This window comes from Lithobates pipiens, unplaced genomic scaffold, assembly GCF_037356315.1.
Source record: "Lithobates pipiens isolate NorthernLeopardFrog02 unplaced genomic scaffold, aLitPip1_a1.2 Scaffold_8, whole genome shotgun sequence".
In the NCBI taxonomy this organism is placed as follows: Eukaryota; Metazoa; Chordata; class Amphibia; order Anura; family Ranidae; genus Lithobates; species Lithobates pipiens.
In genome coordinates this window covers 383557779-383582047 of record NW_027507903.1, presented here as the reverse complement: position 1 = coordinate 383582047, position 24269 = coordinate 383557779, and the positions used below count along the sequence as shown (strand labels likewise).

The window sequence follows — 24269 nt, the reverse complement described above, 5'->3', positions numbered from 1 at the left end:
AATATCATGGTGTATACTGCGGTCAGGGCACGCAGACAATAACCAGAAAACAGCAGAGTTAAAGGGGTATATACAGATGTATACTGTGCTGTGCTGTGCTAGAAGCACACACAAATTCCAATAACTCCTGCAGATGGCAATTGGGCTCAAATAGAGAACAGCTATGTAGGTGGATTATAGTGGTATGTACTGGGTACAGAGCACGCAGACAGCACGCACTATCTCCTGACACTACTGACTGCAAGCTCTATTATTAAAGCTAGATCACTAGCTATATAGGTGAGGTGAATATAGTGGTGTATACTGCGGTCAGGGCACAGACAGTAACCACTACACAAGAGCAAGATAGGAAATCAGCCAAAAACGATTGGTGTGTAACTGTGTTGAAGGTACACAGAACACCCACTGCTTCAGATGCCAACACACTACACGAGGCCGCCTCAAAGGCGGCCTTATATAGTGTGGGGCGTGCACTACACAGCCTGAGCTATGATTGGCCCCAGGCAGGACGCCCGTGGCCAATCATGGCTCTCCTCGCTGCTGGCGCTGCGATTGGCCAATCATGCGGGGTCACAGTGCATGCTTGGCCAATCATGAGCCAGCAATGCACTGCGCCATCGCAGTGCATTGTGGGCCAGACGAATTTTGCCGCGAACGGCCCAAACGTTCGGAATTCGGCGAGCGCCCGAACGACCAATGTTCGAGTCGAACGTACGTTCGACTCGAACACGAAGCTCATCCCTAGTGGCCACACATGGATCCAAATTCATCTTTAGTTACTCTAAGGCTTGCCATACATGGAAGTTTTTTTTAACCACTTCAGCTCCGGACCAATAAACACCTTAAGGACCAGAGGTCTTTTTCCAATTTCGCACTGCGCTGCTTTAACTGCTAATTGCGCGGTCATGCAATATTGCACCCAAACGAAATTTGCGTCCTTTTCTTCCCACAAATAGAGCTTTCTTTTGATGGTATTTGATTGCCTCTGCGATTTTTTTTTTTTTGCGATATAAATGGAAAAAGAGCGAACATTTTGAAAAAAAAAGATATTTTCTTCTTTTTGTTATAAGACAAATCGAATAAACTAAATTTTAGTCATACATTGAGGGCAAAATTTATTCAGCCACATGTCTTTAGTAAAAAAAATGTCAATAAGCGTATATTTTTTGGTTTGCGCAAAAGTTATAGCGTCTACAAACTAGAGTACATTTTCTGGAATTTACACAGCTTTTAATTTATGACTGCCTATCTCATTTCTTGAGGTGCTAAAATGGCAGGGCAGTACAAACCCCCCCCCCAAATGACCCCATTTTGGAAAGTAGACACCCCAAGGAAATTGCTGATGGGTATGTTGAGCCCATTGAATATTAATTTTTTTTGTCCTAAGGGATTGAATAATGACAAAAAAAAAAATAATAATAATTTTTACAAAAAGTTGTCACTAAATGATATATTGCTCAAACATGCCATGGTTATATGTGGAATTGCACCCCAAAATATATTCCGCTAATTCTTCCGAGTATGGGGATACCACATGTGTGGGACTTTTTGGGAGCCTAGTCGCGCACGGCACCTCGAAAACCAATCACCACCTTCAGGATTTCTAAGGGTGCAAATTTTTGATTTAACTCCTCACTACCTATCACAGTTTCGAAGGCCATAAAATGCCAAAATAGCACAAAACCCCCCAAAATGACCCCATTTTGGAAAGAAGACACCCCAAGCTATTTACTGAGAGGCATGTTGAGTCCATGGAATATTTTATATTTTGCCACAAGTTGCGGGAATATTACAAACTTTTTTTTTTTGCACAAAGTTGTCACTAAATGATATATTGCTCACACATGCTATGGGCATATGTGAAACGACACCCCAAAATACATTCTGCTGCTTCTCCTGAGAACGGGGATACCACATGTGTGGGACTTTTTGGGAGCCTAGCCGCGTACGGGACCCCGAAATCCAAGCACCGCCTTCAGGATTTCTAAGGGCATACATTTTTTATTTTACTCCTCACTACCTATCACTACCTATCACAGTTTTGAAGGCCATAAAATGCCAAGATGGCACAAAACCCCCCCAAATGACCCCATTTTGGAAAGTAGACACCCCAAGCTATTTACTGAGAGGCATGTTGAGTCCATGGAATATTTTATATTTTGCCAAAAGTTGCGGGAATATTACAAACTTTTTTTTTTTTTGCACAAAGTTGTCACTAAATGACATATTGCTCACACATGCTATGGGCAGAAGTCAAATTACACCCCAAAATAAATTCTGCTCCTTCTCCCGAGTACGGGGATACCACATGTGGGGGACTTTTTTGAAGCCTAGCCACGTACGGGACCCCGAAAACCAAGCACTGCCTTCCGGATTTAAATATAAAATGCTATCAAAAAAACTGTTAGCGATCGCAGGGATCAGGCCTGACTCTGCGATCGCTGCAGTTATGTGTTTAGTGTTTTGTACGTGACAGTGATCGATCGATACTGCACTTGGGTGGGCTGGGCAGAGGGGCAAAACGCAGGTGCTAGCAGGTATCTGGGCTGATCCCGCTAAAAATGCGTTTTTTTGGAACCCTGAACTGCTGGGGATGCTAGTATAGATCTGATCAGATCAGATATTGATTTGTTCAGATTCTATACCACTACGGGAGGTGTATGCTTTGCGCGTGGGTGTTAGCGGTACTGGCACTAACCTAGCGCTGCCTGGGGCGACGCAGACCCTGACCCTAAAACCTAATTGATATCACCCGCCGGGTGATCAGGGGGTTAAACCTTTATTGGGTAATAAATGGTGGGTGCCCTGATGCTATAAAAAGCAAACTAACCAGAGTCACCCGTAACACTTATACGGTGATCAGTGGTGAAAGGGTTAACTAGGGGCAATCAGGGGGTTCAAATTTTTATTAGGTAGTATATGGGGGTCCCTGGCGCTATATAAAAACCTGACGGGGAACCTAAATAACTAACTGGCTAACCAGCGTCACCAGTGACACTTATACTGTGATCGCTGGTGAAAGGGTTAACTAGGGGCAATCAGGATGTTAAAACCATTATTGGGTAGTATATCGGGGTACCTAGTGATATAAAAACCTGGCGGTGAACCTAAAAAAATAACTAGCTACCTAGCGACAGTAGCGACACTGATGCAGCGATCAGAAAAATGATCGCTTAGTGACACTGGCAAAAGGGGGTGAAAGGGTTAACTAGGGGCAATCAGGATGTTAAAACCATTATTGGGTAGTATATCGGGGTACCTAGCACTATAAAAACCTGGCGGTGAACCTAAAAAAAAACTAGCTACCTAGCGACAGTAGCGACACTGATGCAGCGATCAGAAAAATGATCGCTTAGTGACACTGGCAAAAGGGGGTGAAAGGGTTAACTAGGGGCAATCAGGATGTTAAAACCATTATTGGGTAGTATATCGGGGTACCTAGCGCTATAAAAACCTGGCGGTGAACCTAAAAAAATAACTAGCTACCTAGTGACAGCAGCGACACTGATGCAGCGATCAGAAAAATGATCGCTTAGTGACACTGGCAAAAGGGGGTGAAAGGGTTAACTAGGGGCAATCAGGATGTTAAAACCATTATTGGGTAGTATATCGGGGTACCTAGCGATATAAAAACCTGGCGGTGAACCTAAAAAAATAACTAGCTACCTAGCGACAGTAGCGACACTAATGCAGCGATCAGAAAAATGATCGCTTAGTGACAGTGGCAAAAGGGGGTGAAAGGGTTAACTAGGGGCAATCAGGATGTTAAAACCATTATTGGGTAGTATATCGGGGTACCTAGCGCTATAAAAACCTGGCGGTGAACCTAAAAAAATAACTAGCTACCTAGCGACAGTAGCGACACTGATGCAGCGATCAGAAAAATGATCGCTTAGTGACAGTGGCAAAAGGGGGTGAAAGGGTTAACTAGGGGCAATCAGGATGTTAAAACCATTATTGGGTAGTATATCGGGGTACCTAGCGATATAAAAACCTGGCGGTGAACCTAAAAAAATAACTAGCTACCTAGCGACACTGATGCAGCGATCAGAAAAATGATCGCTTAGTGACACTGGCAAAAGGGGGTGAAAGGGTTAACTCTAGGGGCAATCAGGGGGTTAAATCTTTATTGGGGGGTGATAGGGGGCTACCCTGGACCTAACACTAACTGCCCTGACAGTTTTTACTTTTACAACTGACACTGAATGCATTGATCAGTAAAGAAATGATCAATGCAATCAGTGACACTGTGACTGGGGGGGGAGGGGGGGGCGGGGGGGGATCGGGGGGGGTTTTGTGTACCTATGTGTACCTATGTGTCAGTGTAGTGTTTTGGTGCACTTACTTTTAGTCTTCTCCTCGTAGTCCGGTCAAAAAGACCGCCCCGAGGAGAATGACATCACTTCCTCCTTCCTGTGTAAACAATACACAGTGGGAGGAAGTTCGTCATTGGCCAGGAGCGATCGAGAGGGGGTGGCCAGAAACCAACGGCCATTCCCTCATCACGGATCGCTCCCGGAGTGGTGAAAGGGTTAACTAGGGGCAATCAGGGGGTTCAAATTTTTATTAGGTAGTATATGGGGGTCCCTGGCGCTATATAAAAACCTGACGGGGAACCTAAATAACTAACTGGCTAACCAGCGTCACCAGTGACACTTATACTGTGATCGCTGGTGAAAGGGTTAACTAGGGGCAATCAGGATGTTAAAACCATTATTGGGTAGTATATCGGGGTACCTAGCGATATAAAAACCTGGCGGTGAACCTAAAAAAATAACTAGCTACCTAGCGACAGTAGCGACACTGATGCAGCGATCAGAAAAATGATCGCTTAGTGACACTGGCAAAAGGGGGTGAAAGGGTTAACTAGGGGCAATCAGGATGTTAAAACCATTATTGGGTAGTATATCGGGGTACCTAGCACTATAAAAACCTGGCGGTGAACCTAAAAAAAAACTAGCTACCTAGCGACAGTAGCGACACTGCTGCAGCGATCAGAAAAATGATCGCTTAGTGACACTGGCAAAAGGGGGTGAAAGGGTTAACTAGGGGCAATCAGGATGTTAAAACCATTATTGGGTAGTATATCGGGGTACCTAGCGCTATAAAAACCTGGCGGTGAACCTAAAAAAATAACTAGCTACCTAGCGACAGTAGCGACACTGATGCAGCGATCAGAAAAATGATCGCTTAGTGACACTGGCAAAAGGGGGTGAAAGGGTTAACTAGGGGCAATCAGGATGTTAAAACCATTATTGGGTAGTATATCGGGGTACCTAGCGATATAAAAACCTGGCGGTGAACCTAAAAAAATAACTAGCTACCTAGCGACAGTAGCGACACTAATGCAGCGATCAGAAAAATGATCGCTTAGTGACAGTGGCAAAAGGGGGTGAAAGGGTTAACTAGGGGCAATCAGGATGTTAAAACCATTATTGGGTAGTATATCGGGGTACCTAGCGCTATAAAAACCTGGCGGTGAACCTAAAAAAATAACTAGCTACCTAGCGACAGTAGCGACACTGATGCAGCGATCAGAAAAATGATCGCTTAGTGACAGTGGCAAAAGGGGGTGAAAGGGTTAACTAGGGGCAATCAGGATGTTAAAACCATTATTGGGTAGTATATCGGGGTACCTAGCGATATAAAAACCTGGCGGTGAACCTAAAAAAATAACTAGCTACCTAGCGACACTGATGCAGCGATCAGAAAAATGATCGCTTAGTGACACTGGCAAAAGGGGGTGAAAGGGTTAACTCTAGGGGCAATCAGGGGGTTAAATCTTTATTGGGGGGTGATAGGGGGCTACCCTGGACCTAACACTAACTGCCCTGACAGTTTTTACTTTTACAACTGACACTGAATGCATTGATCAGTAAAGAAATGATCAATGCAATCAGTGACACTGTGACTGGGGGGGGAGGGGGGGCGGGGGGGGGGGATCGGGGGGGGTTTTGTGTACCTATGTGTACCTATGTGTCAGTGTAGTGTTTTGGTGCACTTACTTTTAGTCTTCTCCTCGTAGTCCGGTCAAAAAGACCGCCCCGAGGAGAATGACATCACTTCCTCCTTCCTGTGTAAACAATACACAGTGGGAGGAAGTTCGTCATTGGCCAGGAGCGATCGAGAGGGGGTGGCCAGAAACCAACGGCCATCCCCTCATCACGGATCGCTCCCGGAGGGAAACGATATAAACGTAAAAAGACCGCAAATTTTGAAAAAAAATTATATTTTCTACTTTTTGTTATTAGAAAAATCCAATAAACTCAATTTTAGTCATACATTTAGGCCAAAATGTATTCAGCCACATGTCTTTGGTAAAAAAAAAGTCAATAACTGTATATTTATTGGTTTGCGCAAAAGTTGTCACATCTACAAACTAAGGTGCGTTTTCTGGAATTTACACAGCTTTTAGTTTACGACTGCCTATCTCATTTCTTGAGGTGCTAAAATGGCAGGGCAGTACAAACCCCCCCCCAAATGACCCCATTTTGGAAAGTAGACCCCCTAAGGAAATTGATAAGTGGCATGTTGAGCCCATTGAATATTTTATTTTTTTGCCTCAAGCGATTGAATAATGACAAAAAAAAATTTTTTTTTTTTTTTACACAAAGTTGTCACTAAATGATATATTGCTCACACATGCTATGGGCATATGTGAAATGACACCCCAAAATAAATTCTGCTGCTTCTCCTGAGTACAGGGATACCACATATGTGGGACTTTTTGGGAGCCTAGCCGCGTACGGGGCCCCGAAAACCAAGCACCGCCTTCAGGCTTTCTAAGGGCGTAAATTTTTGATTTCACTTCTCACTACCTATTACAGTTTTGAAGGCCATAAAATGCCAAGATGGCACAAAACCCCCACAAATGACCCAATTTTAGAAAGTAGACACCCCAAGCTATTTGCTGAGAGGCATGTTGAGTCCATGGAATATTTTATATTTTGCCACAAGTTGCGGGAAAATTACAAACTAATTTTTTTTTATTTTTTTTCACAAAGTTGTCACTAAATGATATATTGCTCACACATGCCATGGGCATATGTGAAATGACACCCAAAAATAAATTCTGCTGCTTCTCCTGAGTACAGGGATACCACATATGTGGGACTTTTTGGGAGCCTAGCCGCGTACGGGGCCCCGAAAACCAAGCACCGCCTTCAGGCTTTCTAAGGGCGTAAATTTTTGATTTCACTTCTCACTACCTATTACAGTTTTGAAGGCCATAAAATGCCAAGATGGCACAAAACCCCCACAAATGACCCAATTTTAGAAAGTAGACACCCCAAGCTATTTGCTGAGAGGCATGTTGAGTCCATGGAATATTTTATATTTTGCCACAAGTTGCGGGAAAATTACAAACTAATTTTTTTTTATTTTTTTTTCACAAAGTTGTCACTAAATGATATATTGCTCACACATGCCATGGGCATATGTGAAATGACACCCAAAAATAAATTCTGCTGCTTCTCCTGAGTACGGGGATACCACATGTGTGGGATTTTTTGGGAGCCTAGCCGCGTACGGGGCCCCGAAAGCCAAGAACCGCCTTCAGGTTTTCTAAGGGCGTAAATATTTGACTTCACTCCTCACTACCTATTACAGTTTTGAAGGCCATAAAATGCCAAGATGGCACAAAACCCCCACAATTGACCCCATTTTAGAAAGTAGACACCCCAAGCTATTTGCTGAGAGGCATGTTGAGTCCATGGAATATTTTATATTTTGCCACAAGTTGCGGGAAAATTACAAACTTTTTTTTTTTTCCACAAAGTTGTCACTAAATGATATATTGCTCACGCATGCCATGGGCATATGTGAAATGACACCCCAAAATAAATTCTGCTGCTTCTCCTGAGTACGGGGATAACACATATGTGGGACTTTTTGGGAGCCTAGCCGCTTACGGGGCCCCGAAAACCAAGCACCGCCTTCAGGCTTTCTAAGGGCGTTACAGTTTTGAAGGCCATAAAATGCCAAGATGGCACAACCCCCCCAAATGACCCCATTTTGGAAAGTAGACACCCCTAAATTTAGGGGTACACTAGTGAGACTAGGTAATAAATGGCGGGTGCCCTGAAACTATAAAAAAATAACTAACCAACCAGCGTCACCTGTAACAGTTATATGGTGATCACTGGTGAAAGGGTTAACTAGGGGGCAATCAGGGGGCTTTATGCGGTAGTATATGGGGGTCCCTGGCGCTATAAAAAGCTGCGGCGAACCTAAATACCTACCTGCCTAACTAGCGTCACCTGTGACACTAATACAGCGATCAGAAAAACGATCGCTTATTAGGCTGGGTTCACACTGGAGCGATGCGGGAACGCCACGAATCCGCGGCGGGTTCCCGCATCGCATGCCTCCCGGCGGCAGTTCACACTGCCCTATGCGAACTGCTGGGAGTGTCAGTGAAATGTTAATGACACCCCCAGATCAGTTCGCATATCGCAGTGCGATCTGCAAACTTGGATCGCATGGTGTGAACACCCATGCGATCCGATTCTGCTGCGGACCAAAAAAAGGGTCCCGTGCGAATTTGCGGCGGGTGCGGCGCGAATTCAGCCATACTATCTGTATGGCTGAACTCGAATCGCACAGAGATCGGATGTGATTTGCACTGCAGTGCGGTGCGAATCACATTCGTTCTCATAAACCGCTGCAATGTGAACCCAGCCTTAGTGACACTGGCGACGGGGGGTGATCACGGGGTTAAACCTTTATTGGGGGGGTTAGGGGGGTACATTAGAACTAAAGGGGGCTAACCCTAACTGCCCTAACAGTTATTACAGTCACAAATGACACCAATGCAAAAAAAATAAAAATGACATTGGTGTCACTGTGACTGGGGGGCAGGGGTAATTGGGGGGGTGATCGGGGGGGTGTGAGTGTGCCTGGCATGTTCTACTGTGTAGTGTCGTGTTGGTGCAACTCACCGATCCTCTCTCCTCGGTGTCGGAACGAAAAATACCGACACGGAGGAGAGATTACATCACTTCCTCTCCTGTGTTTACATTACAGGAGAGGAAGTGATGTCACGGAGCATTTTCATTCGTCGGGAGCGATCGCGAGGGGGTGGCCATGAATGAATGGCCGCCCCCTCATCCCGGATCGCTCCCGAACGAATACCGACCGCCGCAGGCACCGGGGGGGGGGCCCGATCGGGCCCCCACCCGCGGGAACGCAGGGACGTACAGGTACGCCCATATGCCTGCCCGTGCCATTCTGTCGACGTACATCGTCGTGCGGCGGTCGGCAAGTGGTTAAGTGGTTAAAGTGGGCTAATCAAAAAAAAGCAAAAACAACTGAACCGATTATCACATTGACACAAGTGGGGTCAATAGAGAAATCCTTCTTTCTGGGTTATTGTATTCTGACAAAAGGGGAGATGACCCCACTGTCAAAATAAAATAATCAGCACTTATTGAAAGTAAAACCTTCCAACAAGCCGGTTCGAGAGAAGTTGATTAGAGAAAAGTTTCATGATGTGCCTATTTTGTGAGGTCCCCCCCCCAAAAAAAACCTATACCTTTGTCTTAAATAACTTATGATTGACCAGACGACACATTCTCTTTGGAGTCGAATGGCCATAGCAGCCTTTTTATTACCAGCAGATGAAAATACAAAATTCTTAGAAACAAAATAACTTAATGCATATAAATACATTTTACAACAAACATTATAACCAAATATATATATCCGTATTACACATTCAGGGTGATATGGCCATAGGCAATCTTGCTGGCCACTCTCAACCCTCTTCACAAATGCCAAGATGGTCACCTCGGCAAACAAGCAGAAAAATAAAACAGGTCGTCGACGCCAACAACATATTAAAAAAAGCCTACGGCACCTGGTATTCCCAGGCTGTCTCCCATCCAAGTACTAACCAGGCCTGACCCTGCTTAGAATCCGAGATCAGATGATATCTAGCGCATTCAGGGTGATGTGGCCTTAGGCGATCTTGCTTGCCACTCTCAACCCTCTTGACAAACGCCAAGATGGTCACCCCGGCAAACAAGAAGAAAAATAAAACAGGTATTCAACGCCAACAACATATTAAAAAAAAGCCTACAGCACCTGTTATTCCCTGACGGTCTCCCATCTAGGTACTAACCAGGCACGTCCCTGCTTAGCATCCAAGATCAGGCGCATTCAGGGTGATGTGGCCGTAGGAGATCTTGCTGGCCACTCTCAACCCTCTTGACAAACGCCAAGATGGTTATCTTGGCAAACAAGCAATAAATTAAAACAGGTCATCGATGCCAACAACATATTAAAAAAAAGCCTATGGCATTAGGTATTCCCATGCGGTCTCCCATCCAGGTACTAACCAGGTCCGACCCTGCTTAGCATCCGAGATCAAACTAGATCGATCGCATTCAGGGAGATGTGGCCGTAGGCGATCTTGCTGGCCACTCTCAACCCTCCTGACAAACGCCAACATGGTCACCTTGGCAAACAAGCAGAAAAATAAAACAGGACGTTGGTGACAGCAACATATTTAAAAAAGCCTACTACACCTAGTGTTCCCAGGCGGTCTCCCATCCAGGTACTATCCAGGCACAACCCTGCTTAGCATCTGAGATCAAACGAGCTTGAGTGCATTCAGGGTGATGTGGCCATATGCGATCTTGGTGGCCACTCTCAACCCTCTTGACAAACGCCAAGATGGGCACCTCGGCAAACAAGCAGAAAAATTCAACAGGACGTTGATGACAGCAACATATTTAAAAAAGCCTACTACACCTGGTACTCCCAAGCGGTCTCCTATCCAGGTACTAACCAGGACCGACCCTGCTTATCATCTGAAATCAGATGTGATCGGGCGCATTCAGGGTGATATGGCCGTAGGCAGGGCCGCTGATAGAAATCATGGGGCCCCGTACAGCCTACCTGATGGGGCCCCCTTCAGCTCCACCCTGGCCCCGCCCCTGGTCCCTCATTTAGCCCCACCCCTGGTCCCACCCATTGCCCCTCCCCAGACCCCGCCTTGAAACAAAGTGTAGGTTTGTCTACAAGTGACATTTGTTTTTCTCCAGTCAGTTATAGGTTTGATTATCCAAAAGAAATACTGTTTTCAGATGAGAACATACCTCTTTTATATCTATATGTAATACAAACAAAACAAATAAATAAAATGCGATTTTGGAGAGTATTGGCAGGATATTTATTGCAGAGTATTGGCAGGGTAAGTATTGCAGAGTATTGGCAGGGTAAGTATTGCAGAGTATTGCCAGGGTATTGCCAGGGTATTGGCAGGGTATTGGCGGGGTATGTATTGCAGAGTATTGGCAGGGTAAGTATTGCAGAGTATTGCAGAGTATTGGCAGGGTATTGCCAGGGTATTGGCAGGATAAGTATTGCAGAGTATTGGCGGGGTATGTATTGCAGAGTATTTGCGGGGTAAGTATTGCAGAGTATAGGCAGGGTAAGTATTGTAGAGTATTGGCAGGGTATTGGCATAGTAAGTATTGCAGAGTATTGGCAGGGTATGTATCGCAGAGTATGTATTGCAAAGTATGTATTGCAGAGTATTGCAGAGTATGTACCGCCTGGGAGTACCAGGTGCCGTAGTCTTTTTTTTAATATGTTGTTGGCGTCAACGACCTGTTTTATTTTATTTGTTTTTACCTGTTTTAGGCCATCTTGCTGGTCACTCTCAACCCTCTTGACAAAAACCAAGATGGTCACCTCGGCAAACAAGCAGAAAATTAAAACAGGTCGTTGACGCCAAAAACATATAAAAAAAAAGCCTATGGCAGCTGGTATTCCCAGGTGGTCTCCCATCTATGTACTAACCATTTCAGACCCTGCTTAGCATCCGATATCAGACAAGATCGGGCACATTCAGGGAGACGTGGCTGTAGGCGATCTTGCTGGCCACTCTCAACCCTCTTGACAAATGCCAAGATGGTCAGCTCGACAAATAAGCAGAAAAATAAAACAAGTCGTCGACGCCAACAACATGTTAAAAAAAAGCAGGGCACCTGGTATTCCCAGGGCGTCTTCCATCCAGGCTCTAACCAGGCCCGACCCTGGTTAGTATCCGAGATCAGACGAGATCAGGCGCATTCAGGGTGATGTGGCCATAGGCGATCTTTTTGGCCACTCTCAACCCTCTTGAAAAACACCAAGATGGTCACCTCGGCAAAAAAGCAGAAAAATAAAAGAGGTTGTCGACATCAACAACATATAAAAAAAAAGCCTACAGCTCCTGGTATTCCCATGCAGTGTACCATCCAGGTACTAACCAGGTTCGACCCTGCTTAGCATCCGAGATCAGATGAGATCGGGCGCATTCAGGGTGATGTACAGTAAGCGATCTTTCTGGCCACTCTCAACCCTCTTGACAAACGCCAACATATTCACCTTGGCAAACAACCAGAAAAATAAAACAGGTCGTCGACGCCAACAACATATTAAAAAAAAGCCTACGGCACCTGGAATTCCCAGGCGGAATCCCACCCAGGTACTAAACAGGCCCGACCCTGCTTAGCATCCAAAATCAGATGAGATCGGGCAAATTCAGGCTGATTTGGTCGTAGGCGATCTTTCTGGCCCCTCTCAACCCCCTTGACAAATGCCAAGATGGTCACCTCGGCAAACAAGCAGAAAAATAAAACAGGTCATCGACGCCAACAACATATTAAAAAAAAGTATACGGCACCTGGTATTCCCTGGCGGTTTCCCATCCAGGTGCTAACCATGTCACCCTGAATGTCCCTAGACCTAAGTGCAGCATTTGATACAGTAGATCACAATACTCTACTCGTCCGACTCACAGAAGTAGCCGGAGTCCAAGACATAGATCTCCAATGGTTCGCGTCCTTGCTAGGAAATCGGTCACAGACAGTGAAACTAGTAAAATTCCTCTCCGAAACTCAGGCAGTCACCTGCGGAGTCCCTCAAGGCTCTCCTTTGTCACCCGTTCTCTTCAACATTTACATTCGCCCACTCCTTCAAATCATCAGATGCTCAGATCTCTGCTTCCACTCTTACGCTGACGACACACAACTTTATTTCCGGATCAATGGAAAAAAAGATCACCAACAACAACTTGAAAACTGCCTCAAATCAATAGAGGACTGGATGACCACTAACTCCCTCCAGCTGAACGAATCAAAGACAGAGCTTCTTATCTTACACCCAAATCATAAGCCCAAAACCAAAACCTCCTGGTCTCCACCAACCGTCTTTGGGCAGACTATCTCCCCAAAGACCAAAGCGAAGAGTCTCGGGGTTATTTTAGACGCACAAATGTCAATGGATGCGCATATAGGAGCAGTAGTCAGTGGATCTCACCATCTGCTGTGCATGCTTCGCAGACTCATCCCTTTTATCCCAAAGAATGACAAAGCAGTGGTAGTTGGAACAATCATTAATTCACCACTGGACTACGCAAATTCGCTTTACATAGGATTACCACAATATCAACTTGCGTGATTACAACTGATCCAAAACACGGCGGCAAGGCTGATAACAGGAAAAAAAAACCCTGGGAATCCATCTCTCCTTCGCTGAGGAGCTTACATTGGCTAACCATAAAAAATTGGATCACGTTCAAGACCCTTTGCCTCACCCACAAATGCGTGCATAGAGAAGCTCCGCAATACCTAATGGAGAAAATAAATCATTACACACCAAACCGCAGTCTTAAATCCAAGGGGGATTGGAGATTCGCTGTCCAAGGGCCTCGGCTATGGAATGCTCTACCAATCAACATCCGCCTGGAAGAAAATCACCTGGCTTTTAGGAAAAACCTCAAGACCTTCCTCTTTTAGCAGATGATCAATGCTCGCCACAGCGCCTAGAGGTGATTCAGTGCGCATTGTGCACTATACAAGTATTTCATTCATTCATTCATTCCCAGGCGGTCTCCCATCCAGGTACTAACCAGGCCTGACCGTGCTTAGCATTCAAGATCAGACAAGATCGGGTGCATTCAGGGTGATGTGGCCATAGGCAATGTTGCAGGCCACTCTCAACCCTCTTGACAAATGCCAAGATGGTCATCAAACAAGCAGAAAAATAAAACAAGTCATTGACGCCAACAACATAATAAAAAAAAGCCTACAGCACCTGGTATTCCCAAGCGGTCTCCCATCAAGGTATTAACCAGGCCCAACCTTGCTTAGCATCCGAGATCAGGCATATTCCAGGTGATAGGGCTGTAGGATCTCGTTGGCCCCTCACAACCCTCTTGACAAACGCCAAGATGGTCACCTCGGCAAACAAGCAGTAAAATAAAACAGGTCATCGATGCCAACAACATATAAAAAAAAGCCCACGGCACCTGGTATTCTCCGGCAGTCTCCGATCCAGGTACTAACCAGGCACGTCCCTGCTTAGCATCCACAATCAGACGAGATCGGACGCATTCAGGGTGATGTAGCTGTAGGCCATCTTGCTGGTCACTCTAAACCCTCTTGACAAACGCCAAGATGGTCACCTCGGCAAACAAGCAGAAAAATAAAACAGGTCGCCAAAAACATATTTAAAAAAAGCCTATGGCACCTGGTCTTCCCAGACGGTCTCCCATTCAGGTACTAACCTGTCCTGACCCTGCTTAGCAATCGATATCAGATGAGATCAGCACATTCAGGGTGATGTGGCCATAGGGGTTCTTGCGGCCACTCTCAACCCTCTTGACAAACACCAAGATGGTCACCTCGGCAAACAAGCATAAAAATAAACAGCTCGTCGATGCCAACATATTAAAAAAAAGCCAGCGGCACCAGGTATTCCCAGGCGGTCTCCCATCCAGGTACTAACCAGTCCAGACCCTGCTTAGCATCCGAGATTGGGCGCATTCAGAGTGATTTAGCCATATGCCATCTTGCTGGTCACTGCAAACCCTGTTGACAAACGCCAAGATGGTCAACTCAGCAAACAAGCTGAAAATTAAAACAGGTTGTCGACGCCAACAACATATTAAAAATTAGCCTACGGCACCTGGTATTGCCAGGCGGTCTCCCATCCTGGTACTAACCAGGCCCAACCCTGCTTTGCATCCAAGATCAGATGGTATCGGGCGCATTCAGGGTGATGTGGCCGTAGGGGATCTTGCTGGCAACTCTCAACCCTCTTGACAAATGCCAATATGGTCACCTCGGCAAACAAGCAGAAAAATAAAACAGGTCATCGACGCCAATAACATATTAAAAAAAAGCCTACAGCACCTGGTATTCCCAGGCGGAGAGTGGCCAGCAAGATCGCCTACGGCCCCATCACCCGGAATATGCCTGATCTCGTCTGATCTCGGATGCTAAGCAGGGTTGGGCATGCTTAGTACCTGGATAGGAGACCGCCTGGGAATACCAGGTGCCGTAGGCTTTTTTATAATATGTTGACTTTGACGACCCTTCTTCTTCTTCTTCTTCAGACGTTGCCTTGTCGAGTCCTCCGCTCACAATAGCTCTGACCGGGCACGCGGCAACTTATATAGGGACATCACCGGATGATGTCCCCGCCCATTTTGGTGTCACAGTCCCAGAGGATGTTGGCGGGGACATCATCCGGTGATGTCCCTATATAAGTCGCCGCGTGCCCGGTCAGAGCCATTGTGAGCGGAGGACTCGACGAGGCAACATCTGAAGAAGAAGAAGAAGAAGAGAAGAACAGAACAGAAGGCGGCGGCAGCGGCGGTGACAGCGGCGACAGAAGACCGGGCCACCGCCTGTAAAAGAGCTATAAGAAGGCGCGGTGGCACAGCAGAAGAACCGAAGAGGGGGGACAAGACCCCCGAAGTCGGAAGAAGAGGGCGGTGGCGAGGAAGAAAGCCGGACTCCTCCGCTAGTAAAAGAGCTACAAGAAGATAGCGGAGGAGTGCGACGAGAAGACCCCCGAAGACGGAAGACCCCCGGAGCTGTGCAATAAATTATTTTATCTTGTGTGTTGTGGGTTTTTTTTTGTACTTTATTTTACAGGTGAATGGGTACCCCATACTCATTCACATAGGGTGGGGGGCTGGTATCCGAGGGCCCCCTTATTAAAGGGGGCTCCCGGATTCCGATAAACCCACGCCCGCAGACCCCGACAACCAACGGCCAGGGTTGTCGGGAAGAGGCCCTTGTCCTCATCAACATGGGGACAAGGTGCTTCGAGGTGGGGGGCCGCGAGGCCCCCACTTCCCCAAGGCACCCCCCATGTTGAGGGCACGCGGCCTGGTACGGCTCAGGAGGGGGGGGCGCTCGCTCGCCCCTCCTTTCCTGGCTGGCCGGGTAGCGTGCTCGGACAAGGGTCTGTTGTGGACTTGGGGGGGACCCCCACGCGGATTTTTTTCGGCGTTGGGGTTCCCCTTTAAGTCCATACCAGGTGGCGGGGCCAGCGGCGTCTTCTTCGCGGGCCCCGTCTACCTGGAGACCCGCTCGAAATGAGCGGACTTTTCTCCGGGCGGGAAAAGTCCATTCATTTCAAAAGTACGGCAGACTGGCACACACGTGGGCAGATTGTCCGCCGAAATGCGAGTCCAGCGGGAAGATTGGAGTGCAAAACTACTTTCTAAGTCCGGCGGACTTGAGTTTGCCGGACTTTTCCACCCGCTTGTTTGATTGTGTGTACGCGGCATAAGAGTAACTAAAGATGAATTTGGATCCATGTGTGGCCACTGTGGTTGAACAGAAGTCAGGATATTCCCAATCAGTCAGGGCTGTAGGCTGGAGAGATGATCTGTATATTTTGACAGCAAGGTAGCCTTCCTGCTGTCAGAATTCAATAATACAGTGGAGAGGATTCCAGCACCCACATTGAGTGGGTGGATGGAGGAATCCAGTCAGGTGTTGTTTTTTAAATTTAACCCACTAGCTGAATGAAAAAAACTGACATGTGCATGGCCAGCGTTAGAGATTCAGGGGTTAAGTGACCTGGAGATATTGAAGCACAGTGGTTTGGGCAGCACAGTGGTGTAGTGGTTAGCACTCTCATCTAGCAGTAAGAAGGGTTGCTGGTTTAAATCCCAACCATGACACTACCTGCCTGGAGTTTGCATGTTCTCCCTGTGCCTGTCTATATTCAACCTTATTATTAAGCCAGGTTTAACCATGAAGTAAGCATTTTAGGTTAACAGTAAAAAAAACGTATATCGTGCCATGGTTTCGATTGTGTATTTTTAACCCAAACCTCAGATTTCATTATCTCTGGATAAGTAAGCATAATGCCATTGTAAATTTTCTTTTTTTCATGACTGTTTGATAAGCGATGAAATCTTCAAGCAAGATGGGAAGCTATGATCTCTCAAAGCAAGATGGGAAGCCAGGCACACTCCAAGCAAGACGGAATCCCTTTTCTGCTTCTGCAGCATTAGCAGATGGTGGGTACCTACATAAAAATCATGGATGATGATAAAATAAATTTTCTAACATGCTATAGAAGCAGTGTCAGAGTTATGAGCTTTAATCATAACTCATTGTTTGGGTTTAGCCACTGAATTTTGTGGACCCAAAAATATTTCTAGACTGAGTTAGGAATGAAAAAGTATATAGCTACAATCAACTGCCTTAGTTATGAGCTTTAATCATAACTCATTGCTTGGGTTAACCACTCAATTCTGTGGACTCAAAAATATTGCTAGACTGAGTTAGGATTAAAAAAGTATATAGCTCAATCAACAGCAGTGTTCAGGCGCAATGCACATAGATTTTTTGCTGCCCATTTCTTGCAGCTAGGCTTTAAACAGGACCCCCCTCCCAAGCCCACTGTAGCCATGAAATCTTCAAGCAAGATGGGAAGCCATGAAATCTTCAAGCAAGATGGGAAGCCATGAAATCTTCAAGCAAGATGGGAAGCCATTAAATCTTCAAGCAAGATGGCAAGCCATGATCTCATCAAGCAAGATGGCAAGCCATGATCTCTTCAAGCAAGATGGCAAGCCATGATCTCTTCAAGCAAGATGGCAAGCCATGATCTCTTCAAGCAAGATGGCAAGCCATGATCTCTTCAAGCAAGATGGAATCCCTTTTCTGCTCCTGCAGCATTAGCACATGGTGGGTACCTACATAAAACTCATTAACCACTTCAGCCCCGGACCAATTGTCAGCCTAAGGACCAGAGGTCTTTTTACAATTTCGCACTGCACTGCTTTAAATGGTAATTATGCAGTCATGCAATGTTGTACCCAAACGAAATTTGTGTCCTTTTCTTCCCACAAATAGAGCTTTCTTTTGATGGTATTTGATTGCCTCTGCAATTTTTATTTTTTGCGATATAAATGGAAAAAGACCGAAAAGTTCGAGAAAAAAATATATTTTCTACTTTTTGTTCTAAGAAAAATCGAATAAACTCAATTTTAGTCATACATTTAGAGCAAAATTTATTCAGCCACATGTCTTTAGTAAAAAAAATGTCAATAAGCGTATATTTATTGGTTTGCGCAAAAGTTATAGCGTCTACAAACTAGAGTACATTTTCTGGAATTTACACAGCTTTTAATTTATGACTGCCTATCTCATTTCTTGAGGTGCTAAAATGGTAGGGCAGTACAAACCCCCCCAAATGATCCCATTTTGGAAAGTAGACACCCCAAGGAAATTGCTGAGGGGCATGTTGAGCCCATTGAATATTTTTTTTGTCCCAAGTGATTGAATATTGACACAAAAAAAAATGTTTACAAAAAGTTGTCACTAAATGATATATTGCTCACACATGCCATAGTTATATGTGGAATTGCACCCCAAAATATATTCTGCTGCTTCTCCTGAGTACGGGGATACCACATATGTGGGACTTTTTGGGAGTCTAGCCGCGTACGGCACCCCGAAAACCAAGCACTGCCTTCCGGATTTAAATATAAAACGCTACCAAAAAAACTGTTAGCAATCGCAGGGATCAGGCCAGACTCTGCGAACGCTGCAGTTATGTGTTTAGTGTTTTGTAAGTGACAGTGATCGATCGATACTGCACTTGGGTGGGCTGGGCGGAGGGGCAAAACGCAAGTGCTAGCAGGTATCTGGGCTGATCCCGCTAACAATGCATTTTTTTGGAACCCTAAACTGCTGGGGACGCTAGTATAGATCTGATCAGTCAGATATTGATCTGTTCAGATTCTATACCACTATGGGAGGTTTATGCTTTGCGCGTGGGTGTTAGCGGTACTGGCACTAAACTAGCGCTGCCTGGGGCGACGCAGACCCTGACCCTAAAACCCAATTGATATCACCCGCCGGGTGATCAGGGGGTTAAACCTTTATTGGGTAATAAATGGTGGGTACCCTGCTGCTATAAAAAGCAAACTAACTAACCAGAGTCACCCATAACACTTATACGGTGATCACTGGTGAAAGGGTTAACTAGGGGCAATCAGGGGGTTAAAATCTTTATTAGGTAGTATATGGGGGTCCCTGGCGCTATATAAAAACCTGACGGGGAACCTAAATAACTAACTGGCTAACCAGCGTCACCAGTGACACTTATACGGTGATCGCTGGTGAAAGGATTAACTAGGGGCAATCAGGGGGTTAAAACCATTATTGGGTCGTATATGGGGGTACCTAGCGCTATAAAAACCTGGCGGTGAACCTAAAAAAATAACTAGCTACTTTGTGACACTAATGCAGCGATCAGAAAAATGATCGCTTAGTGACACTGGCAAAAGGGGGTGAAAGGGTTAACTAGGGGCAATTAGGGGGTTAAAACCGTTATTGGGTAGTATATCGGGGTACCAAGCGCTATAAAAACCTGGCGGTGAACCTAAAAAAATAACTAGCTACTTAGCGGCACCAGTGGCACTAATGCAGCGATCAGAAAAACGATCGCTTAATGACACTGGCAAAAGGGGGCGAAAGGGTTAACTAGGGGCAATCAGGGGGTTAAAACCATTATTGGGTAGTATATCGGGGTACCTAGCGCTATAAAAACCTGGCGGTGAACCTAAAAAAATAACTAGCTACCTAGCGACACTAGTGACACTAATGCAGCGATCAGAAAAATGATCGCTTAGTGACACTGGCAAAAGGGGGTGAAAGGGTTAACTAGGGGCAATCAGGGGGTTAAAACCATTATTGGGTAGTATATCGGGGTACCTAGCGCTATAAAAACCTGGCTGTGAACCTAAAAAAATAACTAGCTACCTAACGGCACCAGTGACACTAATGCAGCGATCAGAAAAACTATTGCTTAGTGATACTGGTAAAAGGGGGTGAAAGGGTTAACTAGGGGCAATCAGGGGGTTAAAACCGCTATTGGGTAGTATATCGGGGTACCTAGCGCTATAAAAACCCGGCGGTGAACCTAAAAAAAATAAAAGTGCAGCGCTTGGCCTCTTAAATATAAATGTGACTTAATAGGAAAAATGTGTGTGTATGGAAAATGTGAAAAACCTAAATAATGTGAAAAATCATTAGTGAAAAATACTTTGAAAACCCAAATGTCCAATGAAGTCAAAAGAAATTAATCTGTAACTTAAATGTCCATTAAAGTGAAAAACCAAATAATCATAAAAAATAGTGTGACACAATATAAAGTCCCATGTGAAATATAAGACAAAAAATGATGATTGATCTTGTATGTTCAAAACAACAATAATAATGCTTGACCACGTGGACCCTTCACCTCTGTAAACCAATAATGAATGCACCTTGGGTGATTAGGGTGTGCCCAGGCACGCAGCGTGCCTGGGCACACCCTAATCACCCCAGGTGCATTAGCATTATCCAGGAGCAGCACCAGTGATATGACGTTTTGAGGCCTAAGAGAGGATCCGAGCGTATTTGGAGACTACGTGATATCCGAAGGATTGGGTCGTTTCCCGGCTTCTTGCACCGAACGATTGGGTCGGCTTTCGGCTTCCTTATCGAAACGTCTATGTTGATCGTATCTGCGCAGACAGACCTCCCTTAACAGGGGGTCACTGGAGATCTGGTAAGCCTCCATTCATTATTGGTTTACAGAGGTGAAGGGTCCACGTGGTCAAGCATTATTATTGTTGTTTTGAACATACAAGATCAATCATCATTTTTTGTCTTATATTTCACATGGGACTTTATATTGTGTCACATTATTTTTTATGATTATTTGGTTTTTCACTTTAATGGACATTTGAGTTACAGATTAATTTCTTTTGACTTCATTGGACATTTGGGTTTTCAAAGTATTTTTCACTAATGATTTTTCACATTATTTAGGTTTTTCACATTTTCCATAAACACACATTTTTCCTATTAAGTCACATTTATATTTAAGAGGGCAAGCGCTGCACTTTTACTTTTTTCTGCTTTTGTGTGCCCAGTATCCGGGTTATAGTGTTCAGCTGCTGTTTTTATATCATTTTATTTTATTTTACTAAGCGCAGATTTCTAATTTCTTTTGTAACCTAAAAAAAATAACTAGCTACTTAGCGGCACCAGTGACACTAATGGAGCGATCAGAAAAACGATCGCTTAGTGACACTGGCAAAAGGGGGTGAAAGGGTTAACTCTAGGGGCAATCAGGGGGTTAAACCTTTATTGGGGGGGTAGGGGGCTACCCTGGACCTAACATTAACTGCCCTGACAGTATTTACTGTCACAACTGACACTAAATGCAGTGATCAATAAATAAATGATCACTGCAATCAGTGACACTGTGACTGGGAGGGGGAGGGGGGGGCGGGGTGGGGTTTGTGTGCCTACATGTCAGTGTAGTGTTGGTGCACACTTACTTTAACTGTTCTCCTCGTAGTCCGGTCAATAAGACCGCCCCGAGGAGAATGACATCACTTCCTCCCTGCCTGTGTTTACTATACACAGCGGGGGAGGCTTCTCATTCGCCAGGAGCGATCGAGAGGGGATGGCCAGAAATCAACGGCCATCCCCTCATCCCGGATCACTCCTGAAGCGAAACGGACCGCCGCATCCAGCGGGAGGGGGGTCCGATCGGACCCCCCACCCACTGGAAGGCAAGCACGTACATGTACGTGCTTTCATAGTTTCATAGTTAGTTAGGTTGAAAAAAGACACCAGTCCATCCAGTTCAACCTGAGTGAGTGTCTACAATTGTCCCTATTCCTGTACATTGCACACTCACATTGGTCCCTACCCTCAAGGAGCCCACAATCCAAGGACAGAGGCCAATTAACCTATCTGCATGTCTTTGGATTGTGGGAGGAAACCGGAGGACCCGGAGAAAACCCACGCAGACACAGGGAGAACAGGTAGTGTTGTGGTTGGGATTTGAACCAGTGACCCTTCTTATTCCTAGGTGAGAGTGCTAACCACTACACCACTGTGCTGCCCTTGTGCCTGTCGGTGCCCTTGTGCCTGTCGGTGCCATTGCACCGACATACATTGCCATGCGGCGGTCCTTAAGTGGTTAAGGATGATAAAATAAATTGTCTAACATGCTATAGAAGCAGTGTCAGAGTTATGAGCTTTAATCATAACTCATTGCTTGGGTTCATCACTGAATTTTGTGGACCCAAAAATATTGCTTGACTGCGTTAGGAATGAAAAAGTATATAGCTCAATCAACTGCCTGAGTTATGAGCTTTAATCAGAACTCATTGCTTGGGTTTACCCACTGAATTTTGTGGACCCAAAAATATTGCTGGATGGAGTTAGGAATAAGAAAGAGAGCAGGGATTTCAGTCTGATCCCTCTTGGAAAAGTCTACAGAGAGCCCCCGCTCTCTGGAAGTAAAGGGCGGCTGTTGGAAGACCATCTTACATTTCAATTGTAAGCTATAATTAAGCCTCTAGTCTGGTTGCTAGGTTGTTCTGAAGTAGAAGGCTGAGGGACTGGGTCAATCTCAGTTCGTGCTGGACTTGCGGAAGAGTGCTCATTCCTCTGAGAAGGCCGGGCTAGATCTGATTCAGTCTCTCTTCCAACTACTTCTAGGGCAACATGGCAGGCAGTCCAAATGTTTGGTTATGGCCTATGAAGTGAATGGCAGATCCTATTCTAACTATTCATCCTTTCTTCCTGGGAATTCGGTGTTTTGATCTTGGAATGGTTCTTAGCTTTTCTTGGTTAGAGTATGAGGGCACCATACTACAGCCAACAAACTTTGGCCAGGCCAAAATCAACGTGCCCTATTCTTGGTTCAGACTTTAGGGACTGGGTCAAGATGTCTTCTCCCCATAGGGGAAATGGTATGACACATGCCATTCCCACACAAATAGGTTTAAACGTCCATAATTTAAACCATATGAAAGTTTTCAATGAAAACTATTCATTAATGTCCACGTATAGTGTAGCCAGTAGCAAGCAAAAACAGAGTAGGGTTCAGGCACAATGCACATAGATATCACTTGCTGCCCATTTGCTAGAGCGGGATTTTGACAGGACCCCCTCCCAAGCCCACTGTAGCATTGTTTGTATATAATGCTGTTAACTACCCGTTTGCTGCTCATTAGTATGCCCACCTTGGAGCAGTGTAGAATGCATTGCCAGTGATTTCCCCTTGCGCATATGCTCTGTGGTCCCAACAGAGCAGATTTCATAGGCAATGTAAATAGTAAACGGCTGCTCTACTAGAGCCGGCCTTTGGTTCATATGAAATTCAAATGATGTGTTGTGCAATCAAGCCCACTGAAGCATTGTTTGTTTACAATGCCATTAATTCCCCTCCACTACTCATTTATATGCCCAACTTGGAGCAGTGTAGAATGCATTGCAAATGATTTCACCTTGCGCATATGCTTTTTGTGGTCCCAACAAAGCAGCATTCATAAGCAATGCAGATAGTGATTGGCTGCTCTAGGGGAGCCAGTTATATGAAATGCAAATGATGTGTTGCACAATCAAGCCCGCGGTAGCATTGTTTGTATACAATGCCATTAATTTGCCCTTTGCTGCTGATTCATACCCAGTCTGGCGCAGCATAGAATGCATTGCGATTGATTTCCCGTTGGTTTCCAGCGCTTTGTGGTCCCAACAGAGCAGTATTCAGACACAATGCACATAATTGATTTATTTTTATTTTTTTGTTAGGCTTTAGTACGGTTATTAGTTAGCATTAGAACCATATTGTTTAATGTGAAAATGATGTATATTTTCACTGCTGAATGCTTTATTTTTTTAGAAGCCAGGAAAGCATTTTATTGTTTTAAAATGCCTAGCTTGTCAATATTACAATTGAGTGCAGTGTGTTTTAAAGGTTGTTAATGCAATAATTGGGGCCTAAAGCCCCATATCATCCTCCTTGTGTTTTTTATTGTTACCAATATCTCGTTGCAGATGACTGGAATGAGCACAAGATGTATGTGTGAAATGCGTCCACATGACCATAGTTTGGTGTCTTTGGTGTTATCTTTGTGAAACAATATAAAAGGCAATCGGAAGTTCTGGATCTGC

General features: G+C 45.2%; 9 pseudogenes; 1 reads left to right on the top strand and 8 right to left on the bottom strand.

The window, feature by feature from the left end:
* Nucleotides 1-9844: 9844 nt before the first annotated feature.
* On the bottom strand, nt 9845-9963 carry LOC143965487 (5S ribosomal RNA; annotated as a pseudogene).
* Nucleotides 9964-10288: 325 nt separating this feature from the next.
* On the bottom strand, nt 10289-10407 carry LOC143965402 (5S ribosomal RNA; annotated as a pseudogene).
* A 107-nt stretch (nt 10408-10514) lies between these two features.
* Nucleotides 10515-10633, bottom strand: LOC143965471 (5S ribosomal RNA; annotated as a pseudogene).
* Nucleotides 10634-10740: 107 nt separating this feature from the next.
* LOC143965256 (5S ribosomal RNA) lies at nt 10741-10859 on the bottom strand (annotated as a pseudogene).
* A 1349-nt stretch (nt 10860-12208) lies between these two features.
* On the bottom strand, nt 12209-12326 carry LOC143965290 (5S ribosomal RNA; annotated as a pseudogene).
* Nucleotides 12327-12434: 108 nt separating this feature from the next.
* Nucleotides 12435-12553, bottom strand: LOC143965327 (5S ribosomal RNA; annotated as a pseudogene).
* Nucleotides 12554-14073: 1520 nt separating this feature from the next.
* LOC143965523 (5S ribosomal RNA) lies at nt 14074-14182 on the bottom strand (annotated as a pseudogene).
* Nucleotides 14183-14946: 764 nt separating this feature from the next.
* LOC143965545 (5S ribosomal RNA) lies at nt 14947-15065 on the bottom strand (annotated as a pseudogene).
* Nucleotides 15066-15220: 155 nt separating this feature from the next.
* Nucleotides 15221-15339, top strand: LOC143965247 (5S ribosomal RNA; annotated as a pseudogene).
* Nucleotides 15340-24269: the final 8930 nt, after the last annotated feature.